We start from the raw sequence: 18,176 nt of genomic DNA, 5'->3' as shown, positions 1-18,176 counted from the left end.
GCATTTCTCAAGCTACTTAACATAATAAGTTTATAGAGTAGTTACTTATATTTAAAAAAAAAAAAAAAAAAAAAAAGCATGGAACTCTTTATTTGTCATTTGTTCTTATCCTGTGTCTGTATTTTAACATCTGACCTGGGTCACATCTCTGCAGAGGGATTAGCTGCTCTAGGGTTAAAAACGTAGCACAAAACAACATGGACACAAACGGAAAACAGACGCACATACATAAAATTAGCTGCCATGTGCAAATGTCAACATCTCCATACTTCAACAGCGAGAATGTCAGTGAGTGTTAAGCGGCATAAATTGCTTAGACATTCACATTGCAAATGCATCTCTGCCTTTGATTTGTATGATCAGGCACCATAACACTGAACTTTTAACCTTTAAGCGAGGACAAACACTTTTTCATACTTTGTACCTTGTATACCTTTGTAGCGCGGTGGAAAAAAAATGTGTTAATGTGTTTTTGAAGCCTGTTGAGTGAATTTACCATAGTTCAAGGCGATGCTATGAGGTTGTACTGTGCAGTGGGCAGGAAGACATTTCTCTGGCAGCAATAAGGGTGTCATAGAAGCACAATTATACACACACACACACACACACACACACACACACACACACACACACACACACACACACACACACACACACACAGACTAGCATTCATCCCAAAGCTAAATGTGGGGAAAAAATAATTTCCAATTGCTCATTTTCTCACAGGGCGAAGACAAAAAACCAAAGATGATGATGACAAAGGGGACTCAAAGAAGGATGAGTGGTATGACTTTTGCTAATGGGCAGGACATCTCTCATCCTCCGCTTCTTCTCACTGACTCAGGGGTCAAAGCCCAGAGGTCAAAGAGTTGCCCTGCAGCTCTGCCTTTCCATCTAGATAACTATATCCTGGTATTTTTCTTTCTTTCACTTCCTGCCTTCCCTCGTTTATTTCACTTAGTCATTTTGTGTTTTGCAAATCATTCTTAAACCAAGCCCATAAGCTCAGCGCCGTCTGGCTGCCACGCCGATCTCACTAATGTCTTCAGTGTTACAGTGCATTTTGAGCATGTACAGTAGCCTACACCCATTTCCATCAGGAAAGTGCTTTTTAAAAGACATTTTAATGGATCATAATGATTAGCCCACCTTACATCTCTGTCCCCAGGAAGTCAATACAAACCTTCATCTCCTCATAACATTCTCCCAGATAATGTCTGGTTTCTCTCGCCCTTTCAAGCTTCACAGTGAGTTTGCAATAATATAGTCTTCATTAATGGATGAATCAATATTCCACAATTCCATACAGAAAGACTTCACACTGCAGCACACTACCATTATAGAAGCGCAGGCCTATAAAAATGTAATTCAGGGGTCACGTTCCTGAGTTATTTCACCGCGTGGCCATTCACACCACACACTGACCCTCTGTAACCTGCATCTATTCCCTCTTGCTTTGTGCACGTGGACTGAGATGAGCACTCAACACTTGAGGGGCTACTGACACTAAGTCGAACCAAGAAATTCTTAATGTCTTAATCTGCTGTGTGTGTGACAGCATCTGTGTCTGTGTTTAAAGAAACCAGAGCTTTAAAAGGATCTTTTCTTGGACATGATTGTGCCTTTCTGTTAGTTGTTTGACATGATTTGACAGATATGAGGTTTTGTACAGGAGTGTTATGTAACCAGACTTTTATCTGTTTCCTTTCAATTTAAACAACCTTCCCTGAGTTATCTCATGCACACAGCGCTTTACATTTGAAACAGAAAACACGAGATCCTGTCTCATCACAGAATACAGGAATAGTTTGACATTTTGGGATATATGCTTATTTCACTCTCTTACAAAAGTTAGATGATGTTTGATAGTGAGCAAGTACATGAGTGTTTGAGAGTGTGGCCCAGGCATGTGACTCGGATTTGCTTTGCATGGATTAAGGCAGTCACGATAACCGGAGCCCACATTTCCCGACAACAATAACAAAGACTGATGTGAGGTTTGCTGACACAAACCTAACAGTCTTCCTGCCTCTCAGTTTGCAAACCCTGAAGCAACGTGCTAAGTTGGTCACTCCACAGCCCTCAGTCACACTGAGAGACGCTGAGGGATGACAGCCTGACTAGACAGATGAGGGATGAGGCAAAGGGAGGCAGGAAGAGAATTAGGGAGTGGGATGAAAACACAGTCATCTGCAGTCACATCGCATCATAATGACAGAGATATTTCTGAGACAATAGACTGAGTCGGGCTGCTTTCAGCTAGACTGGGGTGTGTGCTTTTTGTTGCATCTCAGTACACACACAGAAAACACTGATGCCACAGTGACTTAATGTGCAAGTTGTATAACAGAATTTGCAGACAGTTATAGTGTGTTTGCAGGTCAAGTTTTCTCTCTTATAGCAACATGCATCATAACACACTGCCCAGACTGCACTGGTCCGCAGTTGCCATTTTTTACAATGTGACTGTCTCCAGTAACCAGGTCACTAGAACAGGAGCTCTGAGCCATGAGAGTTCCCACAAACACATGGAGAGGAACTGCAGCCTAAATGTGAAGCCACCGTAACAACCACTTCACTGCTGACATTTGAGAAAGCAGACTTTACACATTTGTTTTGTTTCCATAGAGGGGAATATGCATCTGTGCTTCTTTTTAAAAAAACGACCTTCAAACTGTGACAAAAACCAAACGGAAATGATACCAGGCTTCCTGAAAGTGAACAGATGATGTGGGAAAGAAAAGTGTAAACAAATACATGTTAACACCGAGTGCAGACCACACACAGAGATCATTGCTTATATGACACCCTTCAAACACCTGAGGTTAGAACTTCTACCTGACTGTCTCACAGGATTGTGAAAACCAGTGATGCAATCTGGCTCTTTAGCTGGTAATTCTCCACTGTCTTCACCAGCTAGTTGCTAACTTTGACTGGGCTAGGTCAGGCAGCATACAGTGGGTTTATTAGAGCTGAAAACAAAGAAGGGATGCAAAATGTAAATGTGAATGCAACAGGTAGAACGAATTACAAGCATTGCTGACCTTGTTGTCTAGCAGCTGTTGTGCAGTTAACGTCTGAATTTTATGACACTACAACTGCCTTTGCTGTTCCTCCTCCACATGCCCAGTGTGTTAGCATGGACAGAGATCATTTCTGATACATGTCATCTGGATGGAGATTTTTTTATTTATTTTTTTGTTTAAAAAGAAAATGTATTAGTGTGGACATGAGCCTGACACCTATGCCATTGTACCAGTCCTCTGTGTAAACATCTGGAGAAAGGTCTGACCCTAAGCACAAAACTCCAACCTCTACTTAGTCTTTTGTCTTTGTATCTGTCCGACTTTATCGGCTCTGTCTCTTGTTGCCCTTTCCTCTCTTTCTCTCTCCCTCCTTTACAAACCAGCATCAAGCAGCCAGGCTGCTATGAACAAAGCCCTTTGTAAGGAGAGAAAATGGCCCTACTTCTTTGTGGGGCCTTGACTGGACTTTTTCATCTGGAAGGAAAACAAGAGGTAGCATTGCTTCACTAATCCACTTTGATAGATGGGGTGCTATTCATGCCCGTTTCATATCTTTTTACAGAGTTAAGTATTATTTACTAAAGCAACAATTATGGTGCAGACAATAGATGGATAATGTTGCACTGTTCATTACCTTGGAAGGTAAGGAGAGACATATGAGAGGCGGCGATAAAGCATCCACTCTTAAGCTGAAGTGAAGCTATGCAGGGTGTATTTTCTGTCAAACAAATACTTGACACTGGGAAATGCAGAGGTGAGGTGTAAAAAGGACAATAACTTCTAGTGAGGATGAGGTAATGGCATACCTCTGTTACTTGTTACACTCATGACTGCTACATTCTTGTATATTTGGCCAGTAAACAGTTTGGCTGTTGCTTAATAGCAATAAATCACAGGTTTTGCCCACTACTCCTGCCCTGGTTTCCTTGTCAAAACTGGAACCAGCAACAACTGCTTAATTTTAGCGAGCATCATGATTTAACTGACTTCATCAGAAGCTGCACGCTACATTGTAAGTTGTTGTAAGAGGAGCTTTCCCTACACTAACACCACTTCTTTGCAATGAAAATACAGAACTGGCAGCTTCTTTGTCTATGAACCGGATCACACATAGCCACCTAATCAAAACAAACTATCTCAGCCTCTTGTTGCGCACACACACACACACACACACACACACACACACACACACACACACACACACACACACACACACACACACACACACACACACACACACACATATGCAAACACACAGGGCCTTCCCTTTTTTGGGGTCAGTTATTCCAGCACCATCCACAGAATCCCCCAGCGCCTGCTTTTCTCTGAGGCTTTGTGAAGTGCTGATGGTCAGCATGCGCCAGACCATGCCCCCCCCCCCGTCCACACCTCTACAACCACCCCACGGGGGCTATTGTCCTTCATGTTGTTTACCACTGGGATAATGCTGAAACGGCAGGGGTGTTCTAGGGTACAAGGTGACACATCCAGTTATAAAAGATGTGGCCACAGTTCAACTGGGCATAGTTCTGTACTGCATCAGAGAATATGTAGTAATGATAGAGGAGCAAACGTACATAGTTTGGCAAGACTCACAACAGGCCATGAAGAATGTCATCTGCATGAAGGCCTGAATGCTAATTCAAGTATAGTTTAGTTTTCATCCAACTCAATATTTAGCTCTGCTGCTGTAAATTCCCATGCATCTCCAAGCACTCTCAAATCCCTGATATGAATAGCTTGGCCCTGACAAAAAAAAGAGTATCTTATTGTCATTTTCTTTTTCCTTTTTGTCCTATTCAGGGAACGCGAGCATCCCTTCCTTTCTGTGAACTGAATCTTAACAGCTTTGCTCCAGGCACAGTCAGGTAACAGAGCGATCCTCTGTCAGAAGGTGAGAAAACGGGAAGGGAAGGACACCTCAGACAGAGGAGGTGTCACACCCGCTGCCTGATAAAGGATTGTTAACACAAGCTGCCGTGTTGGTCTACAGCGGGAAAAAACGAACACCTGCTGTGAGAAGAAAAGGCAAAAAAAAAACACATTTTACAACGTGCTTCACCTATTTTAAACTAAGAACACAAAAATACTGATTGTATTGTATTTAGAACATAGGCAATGAACATTCAATATGATTTAAACTGTAAATTGTGATTCTGTTAAAGAGTGCACAATTAGACTAGAGAGGCTTTGAAAATGATAACTGCTCAAAAACAAAGCACTGGACCATTCATGTGTAACTCATCGAAAGCCTTTAGTGATAGCTGCCACTAAAATTCGCTTCGTCTGATGTCCAATTACAGTGCTGTGATTTTTGGACAATTGCACACATTTTGCCAGACGTATGGACTGGTTTGTCGGCCGCCGGGGGCTTGCCTGGCTGTTGGGTGTGTGCCCATGTGCACATGGGTGTGTATGGGTGAATAAGTGTGTGTGGGCTGTGTGTGCATGTCTCGCCTGTCTAAGGTCATCTCATCAAAAGCTGTGGGCTCAGCCAGAGAGGAGGGGCATGCGGGCTAAATCCACAGGGGAATGTGTTTCGATGTGTGATTGCATTTGTGTACATTTGAGCATATATACAGTGTAATATAGAAAAAATATGGCTCACACTGACTTGAGTCAAAAAAATAACTATTTTCACACACATTCATATTATTTCTCCATAGCCTTGTATTTAATGGCATTTACTGCCTATCCAATACTTACCCCCCACCCAGTTACTGTATTTCTCTCTATTTACTCATCCAATCAAACTGGTTATTTTCAATTTCCAAACCATCAGTATAAAATCTACATCAAGGGAAAAACGAGATGAAAATCGCCAGATGAAAAAACATCAGTGCTGAGCCCTTGCAGCTCTCAGGTGTGTAAAAGGCATGTTTGGCATGAAGCGGGCAAGGACGGCGCATGTTATGATAAAAAGGATAAAAAGGAAAATCAATAGTCAGTCTCATTCTAATGCATTGTGACAACGTGACAGTGGCCACATAAATCCAGCTGGGCTTGTAAGTGAGCCAAGTCTCATTGGTATTCCTGGGTGCTATTGCCAAGTAAAAGGTATTGATGAGCAGACAGATGCACGTGGCCTTGGTACGTGACTCTGCAATTTACTACTACATTAGTTACTGTGTGTGTGTGTCTCTAAGGGCAAGTGTTGTACCTTTTTATGGTTGAGGTTCCTACACATCTTTTCTATTTTACTAGGCCTGATCCATCTCTGAAGACCTTGTTTGTGGAAGGTTCATCGCACCTTTCAAAGTTGTTGAAGGTGGCTCATTTCTCAAGTTTTTTTTTTTTTTTTTTCTCATTAAATGTCAAAACTGGTGATGTTGTGTTGTCTGGGAAGCACCAAAGTATATTTTATGGCGATCTGGGCAGTAGCTGCTGGTAGTGATGAATGGTCAGACAGACAGATGGTCAGACAAGATCGATGGACTGATCAACAACACCATCAAATATAAGCATATAATGATAAAGGATGGAGCTGAGGTGGAGCAGGCTGTAATGTTGATATGGGAAAAAAGGGCATGATGGGAGAGGGGCAGGAGGTGAGAGTGGGGGGAGGGGACTGATTGACGGTGTTATAGCAGCACAACAAGCTGGCATGAACCCTGTTGTTTTTTTCCTCATCCACCCATCTGTTCATCAGGATTACTCATAGAGAAGGATGGAGGGGAGGAAAGAGGAACTGTAGGAGGGCAAAGACTGGGAGAGGACAGGAGAAGAGAATCCATCATCACGACCTACGATAACAGAATTCAAATCACTTTTCCATGTCATCTTTTCAGTAAAATAAACTGCCAGGATAATGACTCACTGTTAAAATTATGGATCGCAGCAATATAGTGGAGTGCTCTTATGGCACTATTCAGGCACCAATGATAGTAATGGGAGGTGGAAATATTGTAGTGGGGTGTTATGTAATACTGTGCTGCAGCATTTGCTCGCTTGCTCTAGTTACTAAGACATTGTTCCCTACTGACAAATATGTTTTATAGGTTTTCCACAGGGGAGATGCAGCACGTCTGTGTACTACCAGCCTGTTATCTGTGAACATTATTGTAATCTTTATACTTGTTGCTGCTCAGTATTCAAATAGAAATACTATCTACATCTATACTAGTCAGACTTTTTTTTAAACCTCTGGAAAATGTTCATATTTTTTATCTTGACGTACATAAAATATGAAACAAAACTGGTATTATTTTCATAAATTCTTCCTCTGTGTTAAATAGCATCGGTGCGCTGTCACACTGTGGTGTGTATGTGCATAGGAGTGTGTGTTCAGCAGCAGGTGATGCCAGAACATGTGGCTCCTATTTTTCCAGTCATACTCTAAGTCCTCTGTCCAAACACATGCTGGGTAATTATCTTGCCCTCTCATCTTTCTGGGTGTGGCCATATTGTTAGTTTCACTTTTTTTTTTTTTTTTTTTTAGAGAAGGCCTTAGGATTTTAGCTATACACAAAATACATACCTTGTAGCAGCATTTTGGCTAAATTAGGGACTGAGCCTGAGTTCTCCCACTAATATGCACGTCTTTCAAACCTGACATCTTGAGTCATGTTCCAGCCTCCAGCCTGTAAATGTCTTCACATCTACTCACTATTCATTCATATTACTCATCATTTCTTCTCCCTGAATTATTTTTCTGGATCAGAAAGTTCCACACAACAACTAAGAACAATACTACAGTGAACTAAATTACAGTTAGCAGCTATACTGAAGTTGCAACAAGCATTATGCAACTATCCTTACTTACTACCTGGTGTGTATACAGTACATGCTGCAGATACCAACACGGCGCAGCCAAGACTGCAATGGGTATAAATCAGTCACTGCCACTGTGAGTCATGCTTCAGCACTCAGCACTTTTCATCCACGCTAACTGACCTTTCTTATTTGAAGTACAGCCGCAGTTTGAAAACCTTATAAAATTCACAAAGGGCCTTTCAAGTGCCATTTCAAAAGCGATGATATTTACAGGTCTGTCAGAAACACATTTAGTACAGGGCACACATATACTGTATGTGTTAGGCCAGATGTGTTATCAGCAAAAATTGTTACTCAGAGATGTTTACAGTCAGCACAACACTTAAAACCCTCATCTAGCAGACAAAGAAGTTTCATTAGCAATCTTTCACTTACCTGTGAGGACTCAACTTCAGCCACTGTCTCGTCCTCAGGAGGTTGTTCAAACCTGCAACAGTGAGAAGAACGTTAGCCATTGATGGGGCTGCCTTCCAGCTAAAATTTGAAAAACCCTTCTAGTTGGACTAACCAGTTCTAAAGCTCATGCAACTATAAAGGCTCAAGGATGAAAGAATAATCTAATATCATCAGAGCTATGTTACTACTGCTTTGTCCCCTGTGACCTTATGTAGCTATGATGTTTTTATTACAACTCATTTGGCAAAGAAATACCCAGTCAAAGGCCTGCACAGCTTACATTTATGCAAACCTGGATCAGTATCCGCCCATTACTTAATCAGCATCAGGTAAGAGAGAAGCACGTGGACAACTCCTGAACTACCTGGACTACTGTAATGCATGCAAACTGTGTGCTCTGGACTCTGGGGAAAAAAAGCCTGATGTTCAGACGCTGCTTCCTGTGACGCACACCATGGCTGTGTGAGATTGACATCTGCTCTCTCTCCTTTCCGATACTCTTTCTAAATCTATCGTTGATTAATGGTTACTGGCTTCTGCTACATGGGTGTTAGATTTGCCTCATCTTGTGGTGTTACTAACACCTCAGTTCTCTGTGTGAGGAGGTAGCTTGTTTGCTGCTGTGTTAGCTTATCTTAGCCTAGCTTTCATCTGACCTGACAAGCAGATAAAAGACACAAGAGGACTGGTGGTGTAAAGGTTTAATATTGTGAACTGTTGTCTTTGGTTGACAAAAATAAATGAACAAAATAAAAGTATAGAACATGCATCCTCAATCAATTATTCTCATGAAAGAAGCTTGATGCAGTTAACAAAATATAATTGATACAGGCACATAGTCAGTCCTCAAAATGAATAGAATTAAATTCATTCATCATATCAGCCCAGTGTCGCACACACTGCAGCACGAATACATGAGCACATCTTTGTAACTCTCTCCAGGGAATACCCAGTAAATTACTGTGTCTTGCTGAACACAAGGCCTTCAATCAATAACCAAAATGTCTCCAGTCACTTTTATTACTTTTACCTCCAGCAGGGGACACGCACAAATGAAAGGTTACCCCACCCCACCCCACACAACGCCACACACTAAACAGGCTTCCCCTCGTGTACATGAATGCATTATCATAATCTCCAGAGAGACTCTCCATTCATCTCACATTAGCAAAACAAATGTGACGGACAAAGGACGCCGGCCCATTTAGACGTGAAGCCATTACTGCTGTAGTTAGCTCAGAGGAGAAAGACAGTGGATCGTGTGAGTGGCCATTAATAACCCGAGGTCGAGCCGTTTGAACTCATCGGATAATGTAAAAGATGACAGAGGGGTCTTTCCATTGAACTCCTGGTGGCGATGTGGGTGAGTAGCTGCTGTCACAGAGAGAGAGAGAGAGATTGGAGGAACGCCAACCCAACCCCAAGCTGTGACCCGTCACCATGGAAACGTAATGATGTAGATAGAGAGAGAAGACTGTTGACCTGAACTGAACACGACCGAAATGAAGTGCATTGATTGAATGATATGGATGAATTTTCTAACTGATCTGAGCTGAACTGAGAACAGAGAGAGGGCAGACGTAGATGAGGGGAAAGATGGTGGGGGGTGGGGAGATGTTAATGAAAGGAGACGGGAACGCAACAAGACACGAGAGAACTCCAGCGGGAGAGGGAGAGCGAGGACGATGGTCGAAAGAGAGTGTGAGAGTGAGAGAGAACACATGAAAAAATGAAAAGCGCGTGGGGATCAGAAACATGCATTATTAACAGGCAAATCTAAAAGCGCTACATCATCAGAGCGCATGAGAAGGGGGTGGAGAGAGATACAGAGACAGTAGGAAAAAGAGAGAGAGAGAGAGAGGAGGAGAGCTGGGAGGTAGCAGAAGAGAGAAGCTCGCAGATCTGACCCCAAACTCCAGTACATTACCATGGAGACGGAAAAAGAGAGACACAGAGAATGCCATTTCCTTCACAAGGAATAGTTTAACATCTTTGGAAATATGCTCATTTGCTTTCTTGCCAAGAGTTAGGTGATAAGTTGATAAGCCAGGAGAGTTTATCTTGAACTGTAATCTGCACAAAGTGAACAGTCATCTCATTCACAGCAAGAAAGCAAATAAGCATCTTCCAAAAAAAAAAAAATCTAACTATTCTTTCATGAAAATGTAGTGACTCTACTTGAAAAATGGCAGCAGGCGGGTAAAGTGAAAAGGGAGGAGAATGCTGCTTGAAATAGGAAACAAATGTCTGCAAATTAACACTTTGATGTGAGTCTTCAGATATAAGCTGCACACAACGGAAGCCACAATATTTTTTACCCAAACAGTAGGTGCATTGGTCAAAAGACAGTATCAACACTCACGACGACATAAACCCTTATGTGACGCAAATGTGTGCTATCCTGCTGTTTATCTGAATCAGCCTGACAAGCACCATATTGCAGATTCCCACAGTATACATTATTGGATAAGTTAATGGTTTTAAATGGTTAATGTTTTTAAAGAAGCAATTCACATGGCAAAAAATAGATCCGACCTGTTCACAACTGCGGTAAGACTCTAAAATATCTCTTCAACAGTAGAGATGCCAGTGAATATTCACAAAGCTTCACATTCACAGATGTCCCAATGCCAACTACAGTGTGATCACTATGTCTGATTAAAGTGTCTGTCGGGGGGTTGCAGACTAGAATAACTGACCCCAGGCATGAATAGAAATGTGGGTGCGTGTGTGTGTGTGTGTTTGTGTGTGTGTGTGTGTGTGTGTGTGTGTGGTAATCCCCTAGGCTGAGGGGCCTCAGTAATCAGCGACAGTAGCAGCTGCATGAAAAACACACTTAATACACGCCCTGACTGCCTGGCCCCCACACCCATTTTTATCTTCATGTGATTCCAACACATTATTACACAGACACACACACACACACACACACACACACAGACACACACACAGACACACACACACACATTGGTACATTAAAACAACCCTGATGTCAGCTACCCATTAGCAGGTTAACACATCTTCATAAACCCACATACGTGAAACCCACAAACATCACTTTGAATGTGGGTTGAAATGGGCCAAAATGTGATTTCAAGTTGCTTGAGTTCCACATTCAGACCAAGAAAAAAAAGTCATCATCAAATATTTAATTTAATATTTAATTTATTTAATGTAGAAGAAGCAGAAGTGGTATGTAGTTTTGGGATATAATGTACTTGTATTGTCATCCTACCATCTCAGAGTTGGACATTTCAGTTTAGGAACACAGTATGGTCAAAGCTACAGTGTCAAGTCTCAATATTTAATAGCCTTTCAAAATATTTTCAAATTTATGATAAATATCTAACATGCATAAGTCAATGTGTAAAAATAATTTCTGCTGTCTACTGCAGCCTTCGTGATAATACTGTCATCAATAAGGGAAGTTGGTTTTAAACACTCGTGTTTTCCAGCTGGAGGTTTACACTTCTTCATAATAATTAGCAGGTGTTAGCTGTCTTCTAAACGGCTCTGTCCTCATTTCTCTGTCCCTCCTCTCCCACTCATGCCAGAGGAAACGGCCTCAGATGGTCCTGACTTTCTCACTTTTGGATTTCCAGTTACCAGTTGCCCTGGAGCTGGGCGGTGCAAACAGTGGAAAACACAACACAGAAGGAACACATTAACAAAAGGATGCACACAACCCGCTTGTGTGTTTGACAGAGTTAAAACACATCTCTTTTGTGCCATATTTCTAGGCAGAGCAGTGTAAAATACACTCCAACTGTAAGATATGTATCCACACTGACTTGGCTTTCATACACGGAGACAGTAACACAGGAGCCTGAAGTTTGTTTGTTCATCAAGTATCAGACATTACATCTGTGTGTGAAGAGATTCTGCTGCAGGCTTTGGGGATATTTATGTGTGTGTGTGTGTGTGTGTGTGTGTGTGTGTGTGTGTGTGTGTGTGTGTGTGTGTGTGTGTGTGTGTGTGTGTGTGTGTGTGTGTGTGTGTGTTCTGTGCTCATGTACATCTGTCTACATTTTCCTATAGTCACAGAAAATGACAAATGACCTAATTAAGACAGTCACCAGGTTGGATTTAGTGCACCGTGTCATTGTGCATATGGTTTTTGTATTTCCCAGTAGACAAATAAGATATTAAAAAGTGACCATGTGAAGTCAGTGTTTGCACATAATGCGAGAATATAATGAAGTCATATTTTTTAAGTATAAACTACCTCTGGAGGCTGAAGCTACAGATCAGGGAACAAAACAGGAACTTTAATGACTGCGGTTGAAATTCTACAGTCTGTGGGTACTTTTACTACATTCCTGGGTTCCTGGAAATGTTACTGCAGTTGAAAGCTGCCCTCTTGCACTGGTGCACTTACTAGCTTTCACACTTTGCCTAAACTGCAAAAACAGTTTATGATGTCCATACAAATGGTAAAAAGCATAAAATAAAGTGAAAAATGCCACAAGCCCATTTCAGATTGGTTTTTTTCAGCTGCTTTTGAAGTCTCCACTGAGCCATTCACACCCATACATTCCCTTGTAATGTTTGTATATGTGTGTGTCAGAGACAGAGATTGAGAGGGGGGTTGGTTACCATGGCTATTGGAAGGATTTTTTTTTTTTTCTAATTTTGTCTGTGAGTATCCTTCAGATGACAGACAACACACACAGTCTAGTCCCACACAAAAAGAGCAGTCAGACAGAGCTGGGTTTAATCAGAGAGATTTACTGCCTGCTGAAAGTTAGTTTTTCCCTCCCTCCAGAGGTTAAAGGGACGATCCTCCCAACCCTGCTGTTCCCACTCGACACCACACAATGGAGTCATCAAGAATGTCACACGTACACACGGAGACGGTCAGAACCAGAAAGATAAATCAAGATTAAGGAACAGTAGGAAGTAGTATTCCTCTGCTGCTGAGCCTCTGCTAAGCTTTCTACAACAGAATGGGGGGGTATTGTAAAAATCTCTAGATATGAGAGCTCTATGGGGATTGGATCCAATCATCAGACTCATTTATGAAAGAGAGAGTGGGGCAGAGAGGGAGACAGGAAACATTAGAAGAGTGGGAGGACTGGAGGAGCACAGGAAAAACAGACTGGCTGTAGAAAAAGACAATTTGTAATATGACTGAGAAAGATGGGCTGTTGGGGTGTCGGGGTGTTGGGCTGCTGGCCAGTGTGACGCAGATGATATACTTTGCCATATGATGGTCAAAGAGAGACAGAGAGAGAGTGACCATTTCTATGTTAATGCAGGATTTGTGCAGGGGGATGACTCCCAAGGCTGGGGGGCTTGGAAACCACATTAAACACAAACATTCACTCCAACACATGGACACAACAAAGACTTGTCCAGCATACGATACGACTTCCTTCACAAAAGATTCATAACTAAACTCTTCTTGCAGCAACTGGCCTCTGACCTCCTAGAAAACAACCCGAGGGTCGCCTGCACTGCTAAAGAAGCTCTGAGAGGCTGTAACTAGCATGGAGAGAGTCAAGCAGAATAACATCCCGAGCGCTTGGCTGTCAGTGACATGACATGTCAGAAACACACAGAAAAATGCCCATGTAACCAGCAGCCTAGAAACCATCTTATCTAAAGGATCAACACAAAAGGGAGGCAAGGGAAAGACAAAGATGGAGACAGATGTAGAGGAACGCAATGAGACACAGAAATGTGGAAATGAGAGCGTGAGGAACAAAAGGGGGGTGTTGACATGGAAGGGCAAATAGTGGAGGGTATAGACCTGTAGGATGCCTGGGAGACATCTAATATTGACTGCATGTCTTCCACTGACCAGAGAGAGAGAGAGAAGAGGAGGGACAGGGGATTGAGGCCTTCTAATATAAGTAACACCAGTGGAGAGGGATTTCTCTATGTGGTCTCATTAATTTAGGACTGCTCACAAAAAACCTTGTTCTCAGGCTTAAAGCTGTGATGAGGAAGCGGCCAGCTAACACAAAGGCTGCTCAGACACAGCACAACAGCTTACTGCGACAGTGAAGTGCAGATATTACACTCACTACATTCTGTTTGGCAGTGTAGCTGTAACCCAGCGAGATTACGGTAAATGGGATATCACTTTTTTTTTCTTAATGGTTTGACAAAGCTGCAGCATGAAGAGCGATGCCAGATTGTAGTTTTATCATACACAATCTTTTTACTGCTCTGCTAGTCTCACACCACACAAACCCAGCACAGCAGCAGCTGTGTAATTGGTATATCCTGCAGCAAACGTGACAGAAGACTCTTTGAAGGAAGATCAAAACTGGAAATGAGCGATAGCAGGAGATGACATTACTGAGTTTGCTATTTTTAGAAAATATTAAGGAACATGCGAAGAGGAGCTTCGTCTTGTTCTCCATTTACAAGCCTCCCTCAGGGTTTCTGTGCATATACTTGGGTATGGATCAGATCAGATGGGAAACGTGTCAGCCTCAACTCAGGATTTTGATCAAGCTTATGAGAGGGGTGGTCTGACCATCAATGATTACACCTGACACAGATAAGCCCAACGTGAGCCGCAGCCACTTGATTGCACCAATATCCACCCTGACAAGTTAAGCATGATTATGGGTGGGAAAAAGTGGATAAAACCATCTGTCAGGGTTTTACATTGTGATAGAGGATATTTAGTGGAATAAACAACTGGGAAACTATTAGGGCGGTCTGTTTTTGGCTAATCCATCAAATCAAATACTGACAAACCAAGGTACTTCATCGCATTGATTCAAAAATCATATAAAAACCCAATATTGCCATAAAGCAACAAACACTGGCTACAGTGGACTTATCTACCTTCAAAAAACAGCAATTTTAAGCACGAGAAAGGACGAGGAAGACGATCTATCTGGCAAAGCAAATTAGTACTATGTAAATGTATTTTGTAGGAGACAGGTTTGGAATATTTGCACTGATGGTGCCAATGTGAAGAAACCATCTGCTCAACATTTCAAAAGGGACAGCACAAACACTGCATCAGCAGGTAACAGTACGATCAGTGAAATGATTAAACGTAGTGTGTGCAGGATTAAAGTGAGATGTAATAATCTGTGTCTGTGCATGACTAACACAAAGTGACTAATTACACTCCACTCAGCATTGCCACTAGATTGACTGTGAACGCTCTAAAGCATACACTTCACTAGACTGGCAAGACCCGACATTAACAGTCCACTTCTATAAGAACTTGAGGCTACTAGCAAACAAAACACAGTGCTCAACAAAAGCATTCTGCACTAGCCAGAGCTCTTGTGTTAGCTGAATGAACACGCTATAAGTGCTATATTTGTTTGTGGCCCTTAAGGTCAAATAAACACTCAATAGCCCATTGCATGGCTTTTGCCCCTGTAACGCTCAGCTTTGTTAATGTGGCTACATTTTGTGGGCTAACAGAAGAAGCCTTAATGAAAAAGAGGAAGCCACGTGCAAATGTTCCTGAGGCCATCCCCAATCATGTGACAGCCATGACTCATGAGCTCACCTGAAAATGAGAGAGCATGGCTGGACTTATTTGGATGCTGTCATGGTTCAGTAACGCATTGATGTTGCTGCTTCCTTTCTGCGGTGGGCACAATCACTGCAGCATGAACTGGACGGACATGAATCTATCTACTGCAGTTTGTACACGTGGATTCACACATACATACGCATGAGCCCACGCGCGCGCGTAAACCTACTTTATTTGCCTCCTACCTTTGCCCTGATTTTCATTAAACAAATTCCTCCTCTCAGACAAAACAAACCACAGAATCAGCCGCGTCAGTCTGAAAGGATCAAGGATCACAGGTTTACAACACGCTAATATCACACTCCCACCATTTTAAAGCCCTTTGGACAAAAATAATCGCTCTTTTGCTAATTTGATACATTTATGACACTGTAGCTGACAATGCTTTGAAAAAAGACTCACTGTGTGTGACCCAATAACCTCATTATTTGACACCAATCTTGGAACTGAGCAGGACTGGCTATATCTATCCTTTAACACTCTTAGCTTGGCTTTTGGAGCAGAAGAAATCAATGTTTGAAGAAGCTGTTCCTTTCACACCTGCCAATCTCTGACCATTCCCCAAATCACAACTGACACCTCTTCCTTTCTTTATGTCCCGTAAGTAGACCTCAGAAAATCCCAGTGTCTTAAGTTATAATCATAATCATCAAAAACTTGATTTAAAACCTTAACCTCTAAAGTCTATACATTAAAGCTGCTTTAATCAATATGTTGGCATAAGAAGTGGAACAAAAAATTCTGCACATTCCTCCTCCTCTCTATGGAGCGTTTTAGCATCTTTCAGTTCATTGTTTTGGTTTTATTGCTCTGTAGCAGCTAAGGAGTCGGATATTTTTTTGGGAGCTGATGGGAAGCAAAACAGAGCTAAAAAGAGTGAATAGAGGACTTCAATTCATCATGTGGAGACAAATACGACTCCGTCAACTTTGTAAGGTGAGAATATGTTGATGTTGTCTTTGTTGTGCTGTCCCCGAAATTGTTAATGCAGGTTGACAATGCTGTTATATTTTCAATGTAGTAACTATTGTTCCTCTTAACTTTTATACTTACATAAATCAAAGAAATTTTTTTTCCCTGTTTAGTCAGTGTCAGACCTGCAGGACAAAATGACTTAGCAAAAGTCAAACTCATTTAAGGTGATCAATAGAAAAAGGCATCAATAAGCGACTGCAACCACAGGTCTACATGATCTGTCCTTGAGTCGACTCCAAGTATTTCCATAAAATCTCCATGTCAACATGTATAAGGTTTTCCTGTCACACTTCCTTTAAGAAAAGTGCATTACCTTTTAGGCCTCAGTATGAGCCGCAATGACTGCATTTCTTGTCTCTCACAGTTTACTTTTAAAGAGTAAAAGAGTAAAGAGTAAAAATCTGAGCCAAGATCAATAACACTGAGAGGAAACTTCACGCATAGACGTAGAGCTAGGCTCTGTAATGGCGCCACAAAAGTAGCAGACCCTAGCAGCTTGCTATCGCTCAATCTCTCATTGCACACACATACACGGGCACACGCTTATTCACTGCTGCCCACAGGGCTCTGCTGCCTTGTTGGCCAGTGGTGCTGAGCTCATGGCAGGCCAGACAGCATGTACCCAGCTGTAAAAGAGAGGCTGTAGCTATCTCTATACAAAGGCCCCACTCAGCACTTTGGTACTCTAAAAACAGATGCTGTCTGAGCTAATAAGCGTACCTCGCAGCAAAGCAGCCCAGGGTTTACATTGGGACAGTTGACTACAGCTCCATCTGTGCAAATGCGCCCTCTATTATGTTTACTAGCCTATTAAAGGCTATATCTAGTTTGAGGAATAATTACATTCTGGTCTCTACAGAACTATTATTTCATTGTTCATTTAAGTAAAATTAAATCTTTACAGTCTCACTTTGTGCATTTTGTTTGTACATACAATTATGATTTCATTCTTAGTTGAAAGATGAATTGGAGGAGGCAGTGAGCAGAATAGCAGCTCTGTGTTTCTTGCACATTAAAATTTGACTGACCATGAAAATCACAAAGCTGTAATGAGAACTGAATCCCCCCCCCTCCTTTTGGCTGGAGGAGACTGTGTCTAACAAAATGCCTATATGACCACAGGGATTTTGGCTAACAAAGATAAACTGAGTTAACCCACTCAACTCCATCCAGCCGGTGTTAATGAGCTTGTGAGATATCACACAGCTGTCTTAAAACAGGGGTGTCTGCTTTCAGCAACACTGATGCCCTCAGGGTCCCCAGCCCTAATCCCAGGATCAATAATCTGCGTGTCAATACAACCCCATGTACTGACATTTATGGATTTGTGATATCTGATACACACTATCAATCAGTGTGTTAATGTGAAGGCTGTTTGTGGGTCTAGGCTGAGAAAAAACAAACATGTTTGAGTAAATTCTAAATCACACATAGATGAGATGAAACGTTTGATGGATAAAAAAGATGATGGACAAACCACAAACAAATCC

At 41.9% G+C, this 18,176-nt stretch overlaps 1 protein-coding gene across 8 annotated transcripts in view; it reads right to left on the bottom strand.

Moving 5' to 3' along the window:
- The window catches only part of nrcama (neuronal cell adhesion molecule a), a 51,930-nt gene that overhangs the window by 24,165 nt on the left and 9,589 nt on the right, over positions 1-18,176 (bottom strand). For all 8 annotated transcript variants that reach the window (XM_071502382.1, XM_071502386.1, XM_071502383.1 and 5 more), the window contains exon 2: positions 8,175-8,226. The gene's annotated coding sequence lies outside the window, so the exon portion shown is untranslated. The remainder of the gene's footprint in view (positions 1-8,174; positions 8,227-18,176) is intronic.

This window comes from Trachinotus anak, unplaced genomic scaffold (assembly GCF_046630095.1).
Source record: "Trachinotus anak isolate AG129_WGS33_773 ecotype Australia unplaced genomic scaffold, CSIRO_AGI_Tana_v1 ptg000018l, whole genome shotgun sequence".
Classification (NCBI taxonomy): Eukaryota; Metazoa; Chordata; class Actinopteri; order Carangiformes; family Carangidae; genus Trachinotus; species Trachinotus anak.
The sequence above is the reverse complement of the archived record's forward strand: the minus strand, read 5'-3'. Positions and strand labels throughout refer to the sequence as shown.